Here is a 23,223-nt window from a genome sequence, read left to right as displayed (position 1 = left end):
CAGCTCTCGTGATTACTGAGGCTAATAGACTCACGTCATTCTCACGATTAGGCGGCAGGCTGCTTACAGGTGAAGAAACTAAAATTCAGAGAAGTGAAGATACCTTTTCAAGCCCACACAGCTTGGCAGGGCGCGAGAGAGAGATTCAAACCACACGGTCTCCTGACTACAATTCTGATGTTTTTGTGGGTCTCACAAATCTCTGCGGTGGGTGGAATCGTGGTCACTCTCTCTCTGTGACCCTCTGGCATCGTCAGTGAGGGACACGAGATGTTGGTGTGAGTGGAAGCAGACCAGTGGGCTGGGAGCCGGCTGGACGACACAGGTGGGGGCCATAGAGAAAGGGGGAGGGGTGTGGAAATGGAGGTACCATCAAAGGAGAGAAAACACAGCCGGTCAGGAGGTTAGGATGCGGGGAGCTTCTAGTTTTCATCCTCTTTGCACGGTCAAGGACGCACCCCCAGAGGTCCGAAGCGACAGCAGGCACTGTAATGTGTCACAGCCCTGAGTCCTGGGGAGACTAACCAACCCTCCACGCTGTCCTCTGATGGCTGCCTTCCACACTGTTCTGTCCTGGGGGGCGGAGGCCACACATCAAAGCACAGTGTCCTGACCCCTGTGGCCCTGCAGCTCACCTGACCCTCACCTTCCGGGGGCAGATCCGGCTGTATTCTGAAGAGAAATGGAGCCGAAGCAAAAGGAGCAGGAATCTAACGTTTGACTTCTTCAGCATCTTCAGAAATCACAGCTATCGTTTCCTTCTTTGATTATGACAGTGTTTTCTCCTCCTTATGGAAACTCTGGAAAGTACAAAAAGGAGCAAGAATAAAGGGAAGAGAACCACTTAGAAACAGTGGCTGTTAATAGTGTTTCCCCTAAGTTATTCTTTGGGTAATGAGTATACAAAAATATATACACAGATAGGCAATTGTATGACGAAAGGGTATGTTTAACAGAATTGGAATCAGATGGACTCTTTATTAACCAACTTTTCACTTCATAATCTACCATCAACGCTTTCCCTGATCACTGAGTACTCCTGGCAAGAGTGTCTTTACTGCCCACATAGCACTTAATCACATGATCATAAAAGAATTTACTTCACTTATTGCGGGACTTTCAAATACTTTCCAATTTTTCAGTAATATACATACTGCTTTGATCTCTACCCTTGTACATTTCTGAATATCTGATAATCTCTGTAAGACAGAGAGAAAAAACTGGGGTTACCAGGCTGTGATGGTCAATTTCATGTGTCACTTGGCTGACCGCGGGGTGCCCAGATGAAACATTATTTCTGGGTGTGAGGATATTTCTGGATGAGCTCAGCATTTGAACCTGTGGACTCAGTAAAGTGGACGCCCTCCCCAGTGTGGGCGGGCATCGGTGACTCCGTTGAGGGCCTGAGTGGAACAAAAGGCAGAGGAAGGAGAGCTTCACCTCCCTCACCCCTGCTCCTCCAGCCCCTTTTTTTTTTCCTGTCTCACTGCCCGAGCCCGCGCACTGCAATGAAGACCTAATGCAGCCCAAAATAAATAAATAAAATAAATAAATTTTTTTAAAAAATTAAAAAAAAAAAAAGGGGTCCCAGATCCCTGCAGACTGGGATCTACACAGTGGGCTCCCTGGGTTCTCAGGCCTCTGGACTCAGACTCAATGACACCAGTAGTTTTACTGGGTTTCCAGCTTCCAGGTTATCTGACTGATTGATTGATAGACAGATAGTTATCCAACAGGAAATATATACATATCCTATCGGGTCTGTTTCTCTGAAGAACCCTGACTAATATGCAGGCTAAAAGGTATACGTATTTTAGGGTGCTGATATGACAAAGTATTTTCTAGAAAAGTTGTACCTGTCTTTCCACACAGAAATGTAACATGTTGCTAATGTAATGTGTTACATAATTTTCAAAGCTCAGCCTCCATTTGAACGGCAATCTCTCTCCTTTAATGCACTCCAACAGACTGCCCTGGAGTTTTTCCTTTGACCACTTTTCCACATTCTGTTCCACACAGCCCCCTGCACCCCAACCAGCAGCATCCTTTAAATGTCTCCAAGGAGCCAAAAAAAAAAAAAGGGAACAGGCACCACTTCCTCTATGTATCTACATTGTTTCTCTCTAAAGATACCCATGTTCATCTAGTTACACAGGACATAATTCAAAAGAAGATCAAATGTCAAATAACGTTTACTTCAAAATAAAGGGCAATTTTTGAGAGCTATGTTTAGATCTCTTTCCATCTATATATGTATTTTTAAAATTAATTAATTAATTTTATTTTTGGCTGCGTTGGCTCTTTGCTGCTGTGCACGGGCTGCCTCTAGTTGCGGCGAGTGGGGGCTACTCTTCGTTGCGGTGTGTGGGCTTCTCACTGCTGTGGCTTCTCTTGTTGCGGAGCACGGGCTCTAGGCGCGCAGTCTTCAGTAGTTGTGGCACGAGGGCTCAGTAGTTATGGCTCGCGGGCTCTAGAGCGCAGGCTCAGTAGTCTTGGCGCACGGGCTTAGTTGCTTCGTGGCATGTGGGACCTTCCAGGGTCAGGGCTCAAACCCGTGTCCCCTGCACTGGCAGGCGGACTCTTAACCACTGTGCCGGCAGAGAAGTCCCATATCTATACATTTTGTAAATTAACTGTTTGTCCATAAGCTCCTACGCCTGGTTCTCAGCCAAGAGCAGCGGTATCACTTAGCTGAAGCTCTGGTGAAGAGGAGAGAAAGCAAAGCTGACTGAAGATATGCCACATGCTAGACCCTGCACCAGGTCCCACCATGTACGTGATTTCCTTTTAAGCCACACGAGGTATTCTTTTCTACATTTCTGTGCATAGGGAAATCAAGGCCTACAACCAGGACCGCGCTGAGCAGAGAGGAGACCTGAACACAGGAGACCTGAACATGGAGTCCCGTGCTCCATCGTCTCTGCGTTCTGTCACCAGTTACTCTAGAAACAGATCCTAAAGCAGGGCAGCGCCCACGGCAGCACCCAGATAGCACACTGGTAAGGCTCTCCCTTCACGCTGGCTTAGAATCCCCTTCCCTTCTGCTTCCTCACATCAGCTCTCAGATAGACTACCTGAACCCACGTGCCTACTGCAGCCTCTGCTGTTAGGGGTCTCCAGACCGAGACATTTGCTTAGAAGACCTGAGCCCCGGAACGACCCTGCAGAGCAGGGCGTGGCTCAGGTGCCGGCTCCCACCTCTCCTTCTCCAGTCTTCGGGTCCCCAGAGGCGACTGCAGCGTGCCCTGCTGTGCAAATGTCTCCAGGGAGCGACACCTGTCCCAGAGGTCTCGCTTTCGTCCCAGCTGGGCCTACGCGTGACCACGAGTGAGTCACAAATGAAAGATGGAGACGTTTCCCCCGGCGACGGGGCTCTGGGTCCCCAAACCACATCTCTGCTTTCATATGTGTTGGGATGATTCAGCGGAAACTTCTGGTCAAACGGATCACCATAGCAACTTTCAGTAGACATCCAGCATGCAAATGAGAGAGTGGAAAGGGGCACTTTCTCAATAGCCCAAAACCAGCATCCTCTGAACCCTCCGGGGATCGAATTCTAGACTCTTTGAAGGTTTAATGCAGAGCCTGCTTCAATGCAGGTCGGCACCTGGCTGGGTGTGTTGGTGTCTTCAGATGCTAAAATGAGAAAAAGTCCCCGGGGGTGGTTTCTACACTCTGCATGGTTTGTCTCACAGGGACGATGTCTACAGGGGAGCTGGGAGACTGGGGCTTCACATTTCCTCTGTGTCATTTCTAAGCTTCAGGATCTTGGCCAAATGACGAAAACTCTCTGAGTGTCAGGATTTTCATCTGTAAAATGAGGGTAAAAACACTTGCTCAATAGAGATATGATGTGTCTGAAATGAGAACTGGAAAATGCTTTGCATGTATTAGTCCTTCAATAAATGGTAGCTACTGTACTATCCTCCGTGGACCTTCTGAAGCCCGTCTTTAATCGAATGCCAGTTACACGGAAACTGTGGTGTTGATCGTTAGGGATGTAAATGTCAGTGTGGCATCTGCTCTCAAGGGGCTACAGGAGCTGCTGAAAAGAGGGTGAAAGGGGGTTAAACAGATTAACCCTCTAACTCAAAAAATCTACACTACACAGATTTCAATGTAAAAAGCCAATGGGGTGTTGGAGAAGGAGAAGTGATTTTATTTTATTGACACATTATTCACTATATCAGACAGGAATGCCTTTGGCTGCAAACAACAGAAAAATTAATTAAGAGGGGGCTTAAACAAAGAAGGATTAATGTTCTCTCTCTCTCTCTCTCTCTCTCCCTTTCTCTCTCTCTCTCTCTCCCTTTCTCTCTCTCTCTCTCTCTCACACACACACACACACACACACACACACACACACACACACCCCCCACACAGTTGTGGAGGTAGCCGATTGCTAGCATTAGTTCAGTGGCTTACTAATATTAAGGTCACCATCTCACCATCTCTGCCATTCTCATCTTTCCCCTCTTGCTATCACCTCATCTTCCCAAGGTAGCTGCTGAAGTGCTAGCCATCATGTTTGCATTGCAAGGTGGTAAAAACAAAAGGGAAATTGATGGTACCATTGGAATGTTTATATTTTATGTATGAGAAATGAGTCACATGGCCTTTCTCAGCTACAAGATTATTCATGGCTTGACTTGATGAAATGTCACATCATCCCCAAGGAGGAGGCATGTGTATAACCCAAAGTCACAGGGCAGGAAAAGAGCAGAGGCCCTCTGACTTTGGTCCGTGCTCTGCCCTTTCGCATAGCTCAGCTCTGATTCAGGGGTCCAGAGTTTGTGGGGTGGGCTGGCGAAGGCAGTAAGGGCCTGTTGAGGTACACAGGACCCCAGCTTGGTCTCTCCTGGGAAAAGGGTGAAGGTCATTCACGTTCTTCTGTAGAGAACCCTGACTGCATCCGGGGGAGAGGAGGAGAGAGACAAAGGAGGCTCTACTCCGGGTGGACCTTGGGGCACCTGGGAGAAGCACACCCATGTGATGCTATCTGATCCACAACTTTGTGTCTCTTGGGTCCTAGTGAGAAGGAGTGGGCCTGGGGAACCAAGAGTAGTTTTAATAAAGGGAATGTTTACAGAGCACAGGAACACAGGATATAGAAAAGCCTTAAGGCAAAGTATCATTTCCTGGGGTTTCCACCTTCAGGGAGCCAGGACCACCTCTTGCTGCCTGAAAGGGTAAGGAAAGGGTGCATCGTTCCAAGACTCAGGGAAGAGGGGAGGAGAGAGAGAAAGAGATGGAGAGAAAGGGAGAAAGAGACAGATAGGGGGAGAGAGAGAGAGAGAGAGGTGGGTGACTAGACAGGGCAGCCTGACTCCGACTCTAGAGCTGTAACCTTCAGTCAAGGGCACGAGTGATCCTGCAGGTTGGGAGGCAGGAGCTCACCCCACCGCCCTGCAGTGTTACTCAGAGGCCTGACCCAGCTGGAAGCCAGAGGGCTTGGCGAGCCCACCCACACTGATCTGTCTCCCAGAGCCCAGAGCTGAGTGGGGAGAAGCAGAGAATGGACCTGGCGGGGGTGGGGCTGGGTGGAGGCAGAGCCCAACAGAGACACAAAGTTGAATGAGGGCAAAGAGGCTGTTAACACCCTTCCCCCAGGCCTTTGTGTTGTTACAATTACCCCCACCAGTGAATGTTCCAGAGGCTTCCATGGAGCACGTGAAGATGGGGTTCACACGTCGGCCCCTTTGCCATGGTGTTCTCTACCTTTATACTCAGCGCCTCACTGATCACCCCTCCTCACTACTCAGCCCATGCTCTAAATTTCGTGACAGAAGGTTAGAAATAGCCTCCCTGGTGTTTCCTCTCAAAAATCTCCCAGAGGGCTTCCCTGGTGGCGCAGTGGTTGAGAGTCCGCCTGCCGATGCAGGGGACACAGGTTCGTGCCCCGGTCTGGGAAGATCCCACATGCAGCGGAGCGGCTGGGCCCGTGAGCCATGGCCGCTGAGCCTGCGCGTCCGGAGCCTGTGCTCCGCAACGGGAGAGGCCACAGCGGTGAGAGGCCCGCATACAGCAAAACAAAAACAAAAACAAACAAAAAAAATCCCCCAGAGAGTTACACTCTGGGGACGAAAACACAGTGCCAGTTTTGTCACTGTATCCTTTTCATCAATAAAGTATGTGATCGAAACTGTAGGAATATACATCTCCTTAAGGGATGTGGGTGGAATCAATGGTGTGTCGGAGGGAGATACTTATGTATTCTTCTTTAAATCAGTCCACGTCTCAAATAATAGTGTGAGGAGGAACCATGTGATTGGCAGTCAGTAGATATTTAAAACAAATGGCGGACTTCCCTGGCGGCGCAGAGGTTAAGAATCTGCCTGCCAATGCAGGGGACACGGGTTCGAGCCCTGGTCTGGGAAGATCCCACATGCCGCGGAGCAACTAAGCCCGTGTGCCACAACTACCGAGCCTGCTCTCTAGAGCCCACGAGCCACAAGTACTGAAGCCCGCGCGCCTAGAGCCCGTGCTCTGCAACAAGAGAAGCCAGTGCAATGAGAAACCTGCGCACTGCAACAAAGAGCAGCCCCCGCTCACCACAACTAGAGGAAGCCCACGCGCAGCAACGAAGACCCAACAAAGCCAAAAATAAATAAGTAAATAAACCAACCAATGGATAAATTAAAAACAAATGGCTAGTGACAAAAGAAAGGGGAAAGTATACATACACATCAATTATCTATGATACATGATGTGTACATTCATTTAAGGATGTGTTTGCACCAGTGGACCAATCAGCTCAGTCAAAAGAGAGGCTACAGTAGCCACATCTGCAGGTTAATTTGTTTCTTTCAGGATAACAATGAAAAGTGATGCTGCAAGATTCTGGGCCATTCTGCCGAGCTGATCCTACCCTGAGGACAAGGTGTAGTTTTCTGGTGCTTGGGAAATGTGCTTTTGGGAGTGGCCAGGTGTGTTCTGGTGCCACTTCTGACTCTCAGAGGATCACCAACAATCCCAACATCAAGTTTCAGGTTTGGCAAGAGGTACATAAAAATGTCCTCAAGGCACAGTGGCCAAGAAAAAAACCCTCAGCAACCCAGGCTTCAAGGAAGATCAGCTCTGCCTCTCCCAATGTGCCTTTGCAGACACAGGAAGGGTGGGACGTGGCCTGGGATTCTTTGGGAGCAGGCGTTGTCTCTGGCATGAGATGTGGGCCGCCAGAGAGCATCGCCCGGAACATTAACATGGCGGCAGAGAACTTGTCGGGGTGTTCATGTGAGGCCCAACAGAAAGATGGAAACAGATCGAATAATTCTTACAAATCAGGTTTCAATGCTCCCTCCCTCCCTCCTTGTCAGCATCATCCTGAGAGAGAGAGAGAGACAGAGAAACAAAGACAAAGAGAGACAGAGAGAGAAAGACAAAGACAGAGACAGAGAGAAACGGAGACAGAGTCAGAGAGAGACACAGAGGGAGGGAGACAGAGAGACACAGAGCAAGACCCCAGAACAGTCGTTTGCCGGTTGGGACACACCAGCGGGTTGAGAGGACACTGCAGATGAACACGTTCATTCATTCTGCAGACATTCCTTGACCCTCTTCATCTCAACACCAGCGCCTGTCCTCCCGGAGGTTTCCAGGCAGTGGACAGACAGACAAGCAAGCCTGAGCTTAGGATGGGAGTAACACGTCCTGTGATAAGGAAGCTGGGACGCCCCAGGACCGGTGCCAAGTCGAATCACAGGCAGGGCACGGGCTCCGGGTATCAGCAAAGCAGCTCTGCCCACCCCTCCACCCCAAGGTTGTTTCTATTGACAGCAACTGAAAACACAAATCAGTCGTTATTGTGGAAAAAGCTGAACTTTGTTGGACTTCATTTGCTCACTTCCAGTCTGATAGAGCTGCCATTTGTAATTACATATAGGGTTACCATCATCTTTCATCTTCCAGCTCTCCGAGTCTCTAGAAGGTTGCACGCGGCCATATTTGGGAGCACAGTTCCCCCCAAACCTGGGGGTTTGGGGGATATTTCTAAGAGAGGGTGATGTCTGAAATGAGCTACTTGTGCTTTACCTCAAAACAGAGAAGGGGCAGGCTGAGTGGAAGAAACAGCAAACACCTCTTCCCATTCTACATCCAAGTTCCCACTGGGATGGGAGACGACAGCTGACGGCTGGTGGCCTGTTGTGTGTCAAAACCAGACGGCACCATACAGCACACAGCACAAAGCCTGGCCTGGACCGAAGGCTCCAGAAATGTTACAATTGTTGTTGCTGTTCATTTACTGTTAGAGGTACTTATCTCTTGGAACGTAGTCCATCAGTATTCCTGCTCCACATTCTAGGAGGAGACAGCATGGCGCTGCCGAGATTGACGAACTCACACCAGTTCACTTACCCGGCGTTCAGGAAGCACCTACTTTGTGCAGGTTGCTAGGTCCCAACGCAGAGCCACGCGGGGGCCTCACCTGACGCTGGGCCTCTTGCCTCCAGAGCAACCCTCTCAGGCAGAACAGTCCGGAGTTCCTTCTGACACAGACGGGTAAGACCTCGGAGAACGAACGTGCGCAGGGAGATTGTACTGGAGACCCAGAGCTCACAAAGAGAGTGACTCCCAAGCTGTCCAGCTATCCCCAAACGAACGCGCCCTCTGCGACACGCTCCCGAATGAATCTCACGCCGAAACCAGCGCATCGTTTTTTGCTCTTTGCTAAAGTTGCCATTAGGAGCCTTAACGCTGCTGCTGACAGTGTGCTAGGAAATACTGAGGCGACAGGGCAGGAAAGGAACATTTACTGGGTGTCTCCTGTGTGCCCAGTCCTGGGATTTTAGATGCACGATCAACTCTTGTCTTTTTAACTCTGGGTAGTTGGTAGAATTACCTCCCCACATTACGGATGAAGAAACCGATGCCTACAGAGGTTAATTTTCTTCCTGGACATCCCAGAGCAGATCAGAGCCTTGTGAGCACTTAGCTCTGCTTGGCTTTATCCAGACCTTGTCTTCTCCTTCTACTTAAAGCAAAATTGGACCAGGAAAATTACCCTGGACTTCAGCCAAAGGACCTATGAAACCACAGAAGGGAATGGGACCCACGCTGCCTGCACACGCTAGCTCCTTTCTGTGGAGTTTCAGTGGAATCTGTGTTGTCCTGGGGAGAATCCCAAGTATACTTGCGACCAGATAGGTCTCAGCCTTCAACCTAGGAGGTCTGGAGCTCGTAGCAAGAACCAAGGTTGGCTGGGATGAGGGGAGGTGATTAAAACAGTGGGGTGGGTGAGGCCAGAACAGAGCAGAGCAAGTAAATATTTGCTAGGGCAAATGGTATCTGACGACTCCTTAGAAGGGTCCAGTGGTCTTGGAGCCACGGGATATATGTCCTTTACAACATTACCTATTTCTGGACATCACAGACCCAGCCGGATAGCCTGAGAAGGAAACCAGCCTGTGTTCGGAGTAAATAGTTAACACTTCTGGGCTGGAAGAGATGATTATTCAGAAGTTGGTCCCCACATACAAATGCAAATGACATCCAGAGACACATGAATGCTAATTTCTCCAACGAAGTCTGTAGACAAACGCTAGTCATTAGAAACATTTCCGTGCATTTATATTAGGCTGTCCTCTAAAAGACTTTTCAGACAAATATGTCATCAAGATATTCAAAACCATGTAATCTTATCCAAAGTTTCAGCTATCAACAGTACAGTTTTCATCTCTTGCAGCTGTGTGTCAGAACGCTCAGGGAGATTACTCAGCTGATACGGCCGAGCCGGGAGGGGCCAGAGAAGTCCTGGGGGTCCGTAAAGCTCCCAACAGGAGAATCTGGGTTCTCAGAGTGGGTTAGGCTTTGTAGCCACAGGTGAGCGATCCGAGGCAGGTGAGGGGTGACCTCTAATAGGTCAGAGAAGAAGCATTCAGAGATGTCCTCTTCTGTGTCTCTCTCCACCTGCTTGCCTTCACACACACAAGCGCTACCGAGCTGACAGATCAACTTACAAGCAGGGCGACTGGGAGCTCAAGATCCTGTCTGCACCACCTTCTTCTGCAAAAGAAAACCTCGGGCCCGTAGACTGTTCCCGGGGAGGCTCGGGGTAAGGGCAGAGGCTGAGGGTGAAGCGACAGGAGGGCTCGGCTTTAAGTTCTTCCTCTGAGCGTGTGCGCGTGCGTGCACTTTTACCATCCCGTCCCTTCCTTCATCTCTCCCCCCTCCCCTCCCCCCTTCCCTGCCCCTGTCTTCGTGGGAAGGGTATCTGGTGAAAAGAGTGCCCAGAGGGAACCTCCACGCCATACCTAGGCCTGCAGAAGTTACTGTTATTTGATTGTTTCCTGAGGGACCATTTGTGTTTGGGTCACTTTATTTAGTGTGTGACTGGTGGTGGCTTTTGGCCCTCACTTCTCTTTAACTAAACGTGTATTAAGTGAATCTATTAAATAACTCATTTATCTGTTAATCCACTGTTCATCAACAGGAATATTCAGCTACCCATCCATCCATCCATCCACCCACCCATCCGCTACTCGCTGATAACAAAGTCTGAAGAACCCCTAAATACGGCACTACTATTATCCCGGTTCTGTGGCTGAAGAAACGGAAGTAGAGAGGCTACAAAACTAAACCAAGATCCCCCAGCTAATAAGGGACAACGCTGAGACAGATTCATCTATTTTCTGGTTCACTCCACTAAGTCCATGGACGGCCATTTCTTGACTGCCTGCCTTGTAACAGGTTCCAAGTCCAGGTATAACAGGAGGGTAAGGATGTTTCGGACTGGCCCCTGCCCTCAAGGAGGTTGCATTTTTGTATCAATGCCAAGTGCCATGAGGCTGATGTGAGTTGTGTGCCCCGAAATGGTAAAGTGTAAGCTGGTGCAAAAACCCATCAGCCCAGGTGCCTGGGGACACTGTTGGGGTAACTCAGGGTCATGGGTCTCACCATCCAGCTTCCATGGGTACACACTCTGAAGGATACCTTTGTTTATGGATGTATAGGCTGTAAACCTCATGCTAACAGCTGCTGCTTTGAAGGAGACTCGGGAAAGGACAGGCCAGGGTAAGGCCCAGCCCCTCTGGGGATGGGCTTGTTATGGCCACACTGGCTCCTCCAGACAACGCTTCTTAGAGCTGAGGGTGTGATCTGTGATGGCTGGCTCCTGCCAAGCCAGGGCCTGGAGGTCTCTGTAAAGGATCACTACATTGTGCAGGATATTCTTAGCGGGAGAAACAGTTTGTGCAAGGACACACGGGCATGAATGATGATGGGATGGTAGAGCAGGGTGGTTGCTGAAGCACAGGTAGCATGTGACGGGATGACTCATTGAGGGGCAAGGGAGGTATCTGAACAGTTAGAATAAGAACTCATGGCAAAGGGTCTCATATGCCAGCTGCAGGGTCTGGACCTTAGGGGAGCCACAAAGGTACTGGGCAAGGGAAATATATATCCAGATTCATGCTTCAGAAAGAATAGTTGGCAGTGAATTGGCAGATCTGGAGGCAGGAACACTGGTTAGCTGGTTCTTGCAATAGTGTAAACGGAGGCCTATCCTAGACTCAAGGAGTGTGAGTGAGAGCTCACAGGAAACCTTCACAATTTTTGAAAAGCAGAATGGAAAAGATGCATGATTGATTAGAGTACTGAATGGAGGAGAGAGAAGAGCTCAGCTCAGCTCTCAGGTTTCCAGCTTGAAATCTGGGTGAATATTTTTTAAACCTCATTGGGGATCATGAGAGAAGAGGCCAGATTTGGGGAGTCTGAGATGTCAATAGGATATCCCAGTGGGATAGCTCAGTGGCAGTTGAAAATCTGGCTTTGGAGTTCAGAAGATAAAGTATTCGTTGGCAATGGAAAGTGAACATGCAAATAGGTAGCATGTGTGCCGCAAACTGCCCCTTCTGCACCCAGAACAGGCATCACTAATCAATTGCAGATTTTTTTTTTTTTTTCCCCATTGAGCCTGGCTGCTTAAGCACCATGATTCGGGCAGCCATTACCAATGGACTGGAGCTGGTATGGAAATTGAAATATTCTTGATGGCTGTCACAGAGATGATGACTGAAGCCATGGAGGGGTTGGGAGCGCCCTCGGTAGAAAGGGCATATCTAGTAAAATACACAGCTGTAGTTTAAAGAGTGTTGGCTTTGATGGAAGATGACCTGGATTCAAATCCCCTTGTCACCACTTACCGGCTGTGTTAACTTGGGAGATTTACCTAAACTCCCTAGGTCGTAATTATTTATTTGTAAAACATGGATAACAATAGTACCTCATTGCATTCTGGATGACATTACTGTCACATAAAGTGTTTAGAACAAGCTGACACTTACATAATGCTCAATACATGCTACTGGGGGGAATGCAAAGAGCAAAGGAACCTGTAAAAATTAAGAGGGGTTCCCTCAGAGCCTGTGCCAGTCCAGGGGACACCTTAATACTCCTGGTCACAGGAGATCTGCTGGCATTTGGGAAGGATTCTAAACTCATTTCTCAGACTCACGCTCTGTACTCCATGAATATCCTGGTTCTTAACTCAAATACAGCTTGGGGTTTGAATCTATGCATCTATGAGACTGCTTCCTAATTTGTAACAGTCCTTCTGCACAGATTTTGGACAAGGAGGTGGATGCTTTGATCCAGCACAGTGGCCACTGGATCTAAACTTCCTCTGTTTCACCCAGCACGGCAGACGGACAGATGTTCAGCCACAGCCCAGGAGGAGAGGGAAGGGGAGCTCAGTTCTTTCCTATCAAGAGGTCCCTTTTTAGTTTAGGTTGCCAGGTGTGTGTTACCTGAGAGAGGCCTTGTGGCCTGTCTGGCAAAGCATGTTAAAAATAAATAAATACATATAATTTATTTATTTGCCTGGTTTGCTCTTTCCCGATCACTGTCCTTAATCGAAAGGCAGTTATGGCCTTTTGGGTGCAGTACAGCATATAAAGTGTTTAACAGAGTGCCTTCATATTCATGTAGCCAGTATCATATTTATCTGGGTAAATAGAAGATTATGTTTTCTGAACTGCCTCTCTGCCGGCCCTGCCAGCCTTTAGCAGTCTTTGCCAAGAGCCTGGAACCACTTTATATGGGCTTCATAACCACAGAGCTGGTGTGTGTGTGTGTGATTTATTGATTTATTTATTCTGGTGGCAGGGGTGGGGGGCGGCCTTTTCACGTTATTTTTCACCGTAAGTGTGACGGTAAAGTGTGTTACTCCGAACGCAAAGGGTCACACAGTTTCTCGACCTGAACACAGAACTTCTGGTGACCTCGTGGTGAGGGCATCGAGCCCTCCAGTTGTGACAGATCGACAACTGCCAAGAGGCTCCCAGGCCAGCTGATTTCCAGTATAATCTGCTGTTGGGTCTGGGCTGGTTGATTTCCTCAGAACACCGAGTCAAGGATGTGTTCTGGTCTTTCCTTCTAACTTCCTGCTGGTGTGTTGGTGGGTATGTGCGTCTGTTTGTGGGAGGATGAGTGTATCTGCTTTTGACCTTGAGCACGTGTGCACGTGTACGTTTTGGTACCGAGGGGGAGAAAAAAGGCCAGAAGACAGAGCGGGGAGGAATGAGAGAGGGTCAGAAAGAGAGGAGGAGAAGTCACCGAAGTCTCACAAGCAGATCATCTGGATTTCTTCATTCTGTCGTTTGCCCCCTGGCATTGGTGCCTGGCACGGTTCTAGGTTCTCGGGATCGTACACTTACCTAGAGGGACAAAGTCCCTGGTCTCACAGATGTTACTGTTTAATGGGGGGACACTGACAATAAACCAGTGGTTCGATACGGCAAATTGCAGAGAAACCGGCTGGTCCAATCACTGACGGAAATGCTGCCGTCCTTCTCAGCAGGGCTGGCTCTGTCACAGCCCCGGGGTAGCTCTCATCTCTGAATATTCCTTCCCAAGGGAGGTCATCTCTGGAATACATTTGTTTCTCTCTGGACAGACAGATTTCTACTTTAACTTAGATCGCTCCACCTCACTTTAAGGTTGTTTTCTTAAATTCCCTCTATGTCAGTGGTTTTCAGCAGGGGACGATCTTGCCCTCCCCCTTCCCCGGGCGACAAGTGACAACGTCTGGAGCAATTTCTGGTCGTCCCGACAGGGGATGCTACTAGAATCTAGTAGAGGCCAACGATGATGCTGAACATCGTACACATGTTTATTTTCTGTCTCCTCCACAATGAGAAGGCATGTCTTGCTCTTTCGTGTATCTATAATATTGACATCTTATAGATGTTCAATAAATATTTGCTGGCCGGCAGTGCCTGTAATAAAGCTCACTACACGATAGGTGGTATAAAATGTTTGCTGAGTGAATACCTGATCAACTCTGTGACTTAACAGCCATCTGACTTTGATGAGCCGTCTGACCTTTCTGAGCTTCAACAACTCCCCCGACAAAGAATGATCTGACCCAGGTGCCAACAGTGTTGAGGCTGAGAAACCCTGACTTAAGTGAAGCTGGAGGCTGAGCCAGCACCCGCGGGGCCAGGGCTTGTGAGTATGTGCGTACGCGGGGCATGGCGGTGGGGTCTGCCAGGAAGCCCGGCACTGCCCCCTGGGGAAAAGCCCTCCCCACAGCCACATGACGCTTTCCCTAGGAAACTTCTCCCCACCCCAGACAGTGAGTTGGGAACCGGCATAGCCTTCGCTGGGGGCTGCCAGGATGGGCTTTCTGTAGGATGGCTCCCAAGAACCGAGGGGCTGGGGGACCTCATGGTGCCGAAATCCTTAAAATCTTGGGGCTCATCCTGGGGATATGTGTCCCCAGAAAACCTTAGCCACCCAATCCCTTCCCGCTCAAGAGCATTTGTTGACAACAGATTTCCTAACAGCATACAGGATCAGCCTGAAATATACTCTGCCTGTAAATTCTGCCCCGAAAACACTTCGCAGTGGGAAGCAACTCGTGAATCCCCGGCAAACAGGAGAGAGGCTCGTACCTGAATGAGCTGATTCCCACTGCTGTCTGAGGCAAGGGTTTGGGGGAAGGAAAAGAGAAATGAAATATCTGGGAAATCTGAGACATTGTTTTAAAACAACGGGTTTTTAGGGTGTTTGATTTACTATTCAACTGTACGCAGCTGCTGTTCGGAAAATAGGCCGCGTGCCAAGCGGAGCAAGCTGATGGAGGGGGTCGGGGGCGGGGGGCGGCGGGAACAAAAGAATCCACAGCGGTGTTTGCACACTTCACGTGTCGACTGACTTAAAAAAAAAAAACCCGAGCTGCCGACCCTTCCTGAGAAGCCAATGGCTGGCGTCTCTTGCGTCGCTGTTTATCTGTTGAACTGCTGTTTCCCACATACGTAGCTCTTGCCTTCCTTCTCTCCGTTAAAGAGATTTAGGAGACTGCTCTGCCCTCAAAGTGCGCACTTTTAATCAGTGCGTCAGCCATCACCCCCTCCTTTTTCTTCTGTTTTCTCCAGTCTGGCATCAAGACACCCACACACTGGTAGAGGGAGATTTTTTCTTTTTATTTTATTGAGGTAAAATTGATATAACCTAAAAGTAACCATTTATCAAGGTACCGTTCGGTGGCATTTTGAACCTTCACGAGGTTGTGTGGCCGTCAACTCTATCTAGTTCCAGAACATTTCCGTCCCCCCGAAGAAACCCTGCGCCCAGGAAGCGGCCACTCCTCATCTGACTCTCTCCTAAGTCCCTGCAAAGCAATGATGCGCTTCCTGACTTCATGGATTCACTCATTCTAAAGAGTTCATATAAATGGAATCCTACGATATGTGACCTTCTGCGTCTGGCCTCTTTCACTTAAGTGAAAAGTTTTCGAGGTGCACCCATGCTACAGCCTGTGTCAGCACTTCATTCCTTTTCATGGCTGCATACTATTCTATTTTATAGATAGACCACATTTGTCACATTTATTTATTCATCCATCGATGGACTTCGGGTGTTTTCCACCTTCTGGCTGCCGTAAATAGTGCTCTATGAATATGCATGTGCAAGTATTTATTAGAAGACCTGTTTTCAGTTCTTTGGGCTGTATATCTGGAAATAGAATTGCCGGGTCATATGGTAATTCTGTGTTTAACTTTTTGAGGCATCAGCAATTCTTTAAGGCCCTCATTTCCCAACCACCCTTAGTATCCAATCGGCTAATATGTCCTCCACCCACGAGGAGCCCAGAGTTAAACTTGAGGTCACCCCTGGCTCTGCCCAGGGATGAGAAGGATGAAGAGAGGCAAAGACCACCCCCCTTGGAGGCCCTCTTTTCTCCATCACCACAATAGTCAACTATGCACTCGGTATGGCACTGAGTGTTCGTTTACATGAAAACCCTGCGGAGAGGCATTACTTTACCGATTTTTTTTTTTTGGATATTGGGGGTAGGAGTTTACTAATTAATTAATTAATTAATTTTTGCTGCGTTGGGTCTTCGTTTCTGTGCGAGGGCTTTCTCTAGTTGTGGCAAGGAGGGGCCGCTCTTCATCACGGTGCGTGGGCCTCTCACTATCACGGCCTCTCTTGTCGCGGAGCACAGGCTCCAGACGCGCAGGCTCAGTAGTTGTGGCGCACAGGCCCAGTTGCTCCGCGGCATGTGGGATCCTCCCAGACCAGGGCTCGAACCTGTGTCCCCTGCATTGGCAGGCAGATTCTCAACCACTGCGCCACCAGGGAAGCCCTACCGATTTTTTTTAAATGAAGAAATAGATTCAGAGAGATGAATCCACTTACTCAAGGATACACGGTTAAGAAGTAACGAGCCTTATCACGTCTAAAGGCTATGAAAACTATTTCACCAGATTCAAAAGGCTGTTGGTTCCCTGCCTGAAAAAGCAAAACCCTTCAGAAAGAACTGCCCTCAGCTCAAGTGGAGAATCCCTTCCCTTTTGGGGGGAGTTTGATCCAAACACTGAACACAGGCAAGGGGAGGCTTCCTTCAGCCCAGGTGACGCAGGAAGCCGCGGTGAGCTTGCTCTGCAAGATCATTCAGTGACCCGTGTTACAGGCAATGCATTCTTCTCCAACAGCTGCACGTTCCTTGCCCCAGTCCAGTTTCCTGTCTAGAGTTTTCCCCTAAGGGGGAAATAGCTACCTCTATCCTTCCTTCTCATGGGCTATTCTTTTTATAGAAGAAGAAGAAGAAAAAAAGGGCAGCAATAACCATCTCTTTCAAAGCAGTCACCCTTCCGAGCACGGGCTAAGCTCTTAGGACCCATTGACAGGATTCTTCCAACGGCTCTGTGAGTTTGGTGTTGTTTCTGTGTTGTTTGGAGGTGTTGTTTCCATCCTGACAAGGAAGCTGACATTCAGAGAGGTTAAGACACTTGCACAGAATCTCCAACCAATAGGTGGAAGAGCCAAGACTCAAAGTGAGAGTTTTTAGAATCTGAAGTCTACGGAATGTAGGCACTCTGCCAGGCCAATCCCTGATCAATCACCTCCTATTACTGGGTGTCCCTGGCCCCTGGGCTAGGGGCTTTCACACATGGCCGCATTTAACCTTCATAAACTCCTAGCTTATAGAACAGGAGCTCGAGGCTTGCCCAGGCTGACACAGCCGACGTTAGCCAAAGCCACTTTTGTGCGGCCACTTGATTCCAAAGCCCTATCGAGTCTACCCTACTGTTCTAGTTACTTGGCCAATATGGCGCTGAGTTCATCCCAGGATGAGGGGCCAGGAGGGACGGCCGCCAAGGAGTCCTGCTCGGTTGCATCATAAACTTCTGACAACCTCAACTTACTCTCACTCCCGCCAACCATTTGCCGTGGAGTTAGTGGCTGCTTTCCACGTTAGGATGGAGCTCTTGGAGAGAGACGGTTTTCGGAATTGCTTGTGGTTAGTGATTTTCCTAAGATGAATTAGAAAGGAAACGATCTTGAAGGGAGGTTAGTTTGCCTCAGCAAGAGCTGAGCTGTAGCTTCTCTCTGTTGGGACATGTGGGCCAGCAGCTATGGCGATGGACATGTATGTCCATATGCTCAGGCATGTGTGTGCGGCTGTATGGGCACAGTTCACATGCACATACACGTCTGTTTGCAAACGTGGGTCTGTATGCGTACGTCAAGGTGAACTCATCTGAGTGTCTATGCAAGCGTATTTCTGAGTTCACGTGTAGGGGGTGGGCGACTTGGGGAAGACAGAGTAGAAGACTTCAGATGGAGGTTCCCCACTAGGACTGATTCCTGAAGACGTTGGGCTGGAAGAATCACCTTGGGTTCTTTGCGGGGTAAGGTGTGTCCACAGGGGTCTTCTGGCTGGATGCAAACAACCCTTTCCTGGTGCTGAGGACCTGGTTCCCTGGGAAGGGTCTCCACTGGCCTCAGTTAATCCATGCCTTGTTTATCACGTGTGACCTCCAGCCCCTCTTGGTGTGGAGTTACAATCTTCCCCACAGCTCCAGAGCAAAGATCTCCAACTTTCGGCTGGTGGGGCTTCCCCGGGAGCTCTTTGGCATGCAGAGTCCCCGTCTCCACTTCCAGATCCTGACTCAGAAGGTTTGGGTTGGGGTTCGAGAAGCTGCATTTTAACAAGCTCCGAAGTTGGTTCTGATGTAGATGACATGGACCACACTCGGGGACTCTCTGGTTTGGAGAGCTCTCAGGGATTGACTGACGTGTGTCCATCCTAAGCATCTATCTCCAGGAAGGTGCCTCCAACAGGCTCTGTGATTCCTCTGGGGAAGCACACTGCCTCGAACCCACAGCAACCTATCTTGAGTCTGACATGCGTTCGGCACTGAAATCAGATTCTACTTCTGCTTCTGGCTGAGCATCTCCAGATACGTCCTCAAATTATCTACCCACCTTGTGATGAACCCTCACCCTCCAGTTAGGAGATAAGCAAACGGTCTAATCGCATGCTTTTCTTTCAGACCAATTACACAACAGGAACAAGAAACCACGTGCTGCAGATTAGACACAACAAACCCCTCTGTCCTGAAGTCCATAGAATCGACTGAATTTAAGTACATTTTCAAAGTTAAAATTCCATCTTGCTAAACGCACGGTGCAGTCTTTTGGAGTGAGGATTTATCACAACAGTCATGGTCTTCTTACCCACTGAAAGTGACTTTCTCAACTTCCCATATAGAATCCTACCTCAGCTGGGCGTTTTTTTGGTTCTTCTTTCCCCCCCTTTTAACCTCTCTGAATAGGTGAAGGTAGGTTGGCTTGCAAAATCTATTTGGCAAACCATCTCTTCATCCTCACCAACCAAATTCTGATTTCGCATGACATTGGAATGCAGCCTACAGACCCTCAAAAAAGGTGTGTGTGGGAGGGGGATGGGATGGGAGGCTTATTTGACAGTGTTACAAGGAGACAAGCTGGAAGCAAACATTTGACACTCCAGCCCTGGAATGCTGTAAAAATTTAATTAGGTGGATCCATTAGTCATGCCCACATGGAGGCTTCATACGGGACTTACAAAATTGCAGGCTACTGAGGAAAGTTTCAGACCTTCCTGTAAATGCCATTTCCCTCATTATTGGGAAATGTGGTCTCAGTGGGACCATTGAACCAGGTTTTTGTATTTATAAAATACGGTCAGGACGAGATTAACAGCATGAACTGAAGGGATTTTCAAATCCAAATAAGGGACACTTTCTAGAAGGGAGTTTGCCCAGCCACACTGCTTCTGAGTCAATTGGGCTGAGAAATGATTTTGGTGCCCACTGCCTTTCATGACTCCCTGACTTGGATTTTTAGGTTTAAAGGTACCTGGAATGATGTTACGCGGTTGACTCTAATGGGACGAACATGTGTCTGTTTTTAAGTTGAAAAAACACAGGCAGCCTTTCTAGTTCTAAAGGAGTTGGTGGCTGAATTCTGAAATCAAACTTTAGGGTTTCAAGGCCTGGGATACTTACAACTTGATTTGCAAGCAGGCATTTTCAATTTACAAACACTGTTATTTTGATTTTAAGTCCCTGCTTGGTCACTGTGGTTGGAAAGAGGTAGATGAGGAAGATATTTAATACAATTACTTGTATGGTGATATTTGAAAGACACTGAAATTTAACTCAAGGCTCTTAGCTCTTAATCAGTCTGAATCATATGATATTGCCCACGTGACCATGGGCACTGTTTCTTCAGAAACATGTGGTTCGGTCTAAGAGGGTCTAAACATTCAACTGAAAAGGAAAGGGTTTGGTATGGTATAATATTATTGTTCTAGGGCCATGGTCCCCTAGAGACTGACTGTACACTGACTTTTCTTTCTTCATCTGTATGCCTCCGTTTTTTACCCGTGTTATTATTTTAACAAACATATTATATTTTCTGGATTGAGATATAAAGTTTACTAAGACACAGTCCCTGCCCTAGAGGATGCCACTGTCTAATGGGAAAGACTGACTTATAAACAAGTAACCACAGTGCAGTAATAATAATTATAATGTTACTCTTCATTGACGGCCTAGGCACCGAGCAATTTACATACATTACTTCATGTTTGTTTAAAAGCAACTCAGCAAGACAAGATTTTCGGGGTTTTTTAGTAGATGAAGAAACTGAGACCCAGACAAATTTAAGAACTTTCTGGATACACGGTTAAGAAACAACAGAGCTGAGATTTGAATCCGGGACAGTCTAAGTCCCTTAAGCCACATTGCCTCAGAGCCTCTCGTCAGTGCAATGACTCAGCTAAAGTGGTAGAACGAAGCAGTGCATGGAGAATTCTTCAGAGAAGAGTCCACAATGTTTTGGAGACCCTTGAAGGATGAACACGCCTACCCACAAATTGGACAAGGAAAGTTTTGGTATTTGGGGGTGGTGGAAATCGCCACATTGTTACTAATATTTTCTGGCCATTGCTACTTCTAAATAAACCTTAGTTTGAGATAAAGAATTCTATTTTATATAACAAAAGATACTCTGTCTCTAAAAGTCCTTTGGCTTGATACATTTTTGAAGTTCTCTGTTGTTTCTGAAACTCGCATATGGAAAGATTTCAGGAATCAGCCATGGACCTGTCTAAATTGCTGGCTGGATTTGGGAACTACTTAGGTACACACGAGCAGAGAAAGTACATGACTTTGGGGAAACAACTCCAATGGGAGGAAATTAGTGGGTAAATGAAACAAGTAACTGGCACCAATAAAGAATGCCTGTGAGTGAGAGCTGCAGGTATTCAGATGAAATGCACACCCTGTTTGTGATTCGGATGTCTGGGGATCTGAAGAAGTAAGACTTTGAGTTTTGTAAGATCTTCACATCTTTGACCCCAGAGATCAGTCGCCATTTGGTTGAAAAGTCACTGGGGGAGGGAAGGAGAACAGACTATAACCTAGTTGAGTCAGGTTCCACTCTTCTAATTTCCTAGCAGCGCATACGTTTAGATTTATTCTTTAAACTTTCTACGCCTCATTCCAGTCTTAGTCTGTCACCTAAATTCAGCCGCACGGGACAAGACTTCTTAAAGTAGACTGGTCAAAAGCAAAGCAAGGGCTTCCCTGGGGGCGCAGTGGTTGAGAGTCCGCCTGCCGATGCAGGGGACACGGGTTCGTGCCCCGGTCCGGGAGGATCCCACATGCCGCGGAGCGGCTGGGCCCGTGAGCCATGGCCGCTGGGCCTGCGCGTCCGGAGCCTGTGCTCCGCAACGGCAGAGGCCACAACACTAAGAGGCCCGCGTACCGCAAAACAAAACAAAACAAAAAAAAAGCAAAGCAAGACTCATGATGCCGGGGCCCAAGCCCTCAAGATTCGTGTCTTAAATTGAGCTCCTCACCTATGAAATTCCAAGCAGTGCCTTATAGTAAAGAGAAAGTGGACCTTCTCCAAAGGCAATTTTCACAACCCAGGACAAAGTGATCCATCGGCCTCTATCATTAAGGCCCCCCTCATGGACATCTGATATTTGTGTTTGTCGAACCCTTCCCTTTCCTCTGGGGATCCCATCCCCCGTGCCCATTCTTGCGGTTTACGTGGGGTGGATTCCCTAGGGTCCTGGCTCTGGAGGCGACAGCCCTGACCAAATCCACAATGCTGGATTCTGGGATAAGTGGTACACTTCCAATCCAAGTCAATAAGCCTCAAATCTAGGGCTTTTTAGAGCTATTTGAAAAGAGAAACTTATTCTACAGGGAATGCTCGCTGTAAGGATGATTTAAGACTGGAATTTCTCAAGCCGTATTTCTACCTCCAGGGGATCCAGGCAAAGAATGAAGGCAACACAGAAGTAAGTGAATTTGGGGCCATAAAATCAAGTTGCTGGTGACACGATTGCTGTATCTGGATCTAGCCATGCCAGAAGCCAGTGTCACCACTGGACTTCTCAAAATGTGAGCTGAGAAATTATTTTGGTATGTTCTTAAGCTGGGTTGAATTGAGTCTCCTGTCACTTATAAGCAAGAGTCCTGATACCATCTCTATTTAGGGTGCCCCAGGCTGCTTCCAGATAACTTAAAGCATGCTATGAAATTCTCAAAACACATTTAAAAACTTTATAATGAGTTCATTTGAATTTAAAATAGGAATTTACACATGGGATACGAATGTCATTAAAGCCAAAAGACAGTAATGGGGCAGAGCAACTGATTAAAATTAGGAATCATTCACTTGGTGGTGACGGATTCATGAGTCACTAGAGCTTGACTGTCCAGTACGGGAGCCCTAAGCCACATGTGCCACATTTCTGGCTGGACGTCTGGCTGGTCCAATGCGCTTCAAGTGTAAGGCACAGCCTAGATTCAGAAAACGCACTGCAAACCAAAGAACGCAACGTATCTCATTAATAATGTTTATACTGATGACATGTCAAAGTGAAACTATTTGGGAAATAGTAGGTTAAATTAAAAGTATTATTAAAATTAATTTCACCTGTTTTTTTTTTTTTTTTTTACTTTTTTACTTGTTACATTATGGCTGCTGGACAGTTTTAAAGTACATATATGGCTCACATTCTATTTCCACGGGATAGTGTTGCACGAGAGCTATAACTGTTCCAAGGTTCTGCTTTACGTTGAACCTGACACTCCCACCCTGGTTTTCCTTATCTTGAACTAATGTGCTTGACCCTGGGGGATACAGAATGAATCCTAACCATATTCACAGCACTGCCCCTCAGCTATTTGAAGCAGCTCCTAGATTCTTCCCATAACTTCTCTTTTCTGGGCCAAACACCCCACGTCCTTCACCCACTTTTCATATAACCTAGTTTCCTCGCTTTTCTTTGGAACCTTCCAGTTCCCCTTCAAATAAGGGGCTCGGTGTTCTTTCTGGCTCACCAGCTGTAGTCTGAGCACCGAAGCTCTCACCTGCTCTTACAACGAGACACCAGGTTTCTATTAATTTGACCCCAACGTTATTAACATC

At 47.9% G+C, this 23,223-nt stretch overlaps 1 protein-coding gene across 20 annotated transcripts in view; it reads right to left on the bottom strand.

Moving 5' to 3' along the window:
- LOC109550947 (transcription factor Maf) overlaps nt 1–23,223 on the bottom strand; it is a 591,860-nt gene that overhangs the window by 393,425 nt on the left and 175,212 nt on the right. For all 20 annotated transcript variants that reach the window (XR_012328244.1, XR_012328245.1, XR_012328246.1 and 17 more), the window contains one exon: nt 647–800. The gene's annotated coding sequence lies outside the window, so the exon portion shown is untranslated. The remainder of the gene's footprint in view (nt 1–646; nt 801–23,223) is intronic.

The sequence above is a fragment of the Tursiops truncatus genome, chromosome 19, assembly GCF_011762595.2.
Source record: "Tursiops truncatus isolate mTurTru1 chromosome 19, mTurTru1.mat.Y, whole genome shotgun sequence".
Classification (NCBI taxonomy): domain Eukaryota; kingdom Metazoa; phylum Chordata; class Mammalia; order Artiodactyla; family Delphinidae; genus Tursiops; species Tursiops truncatus.
The sequence above is the reverse complement of the archived record's forward strand: the minus strand, read 5'-3'. Positions and strand labels throughout refer to the sequence as shown.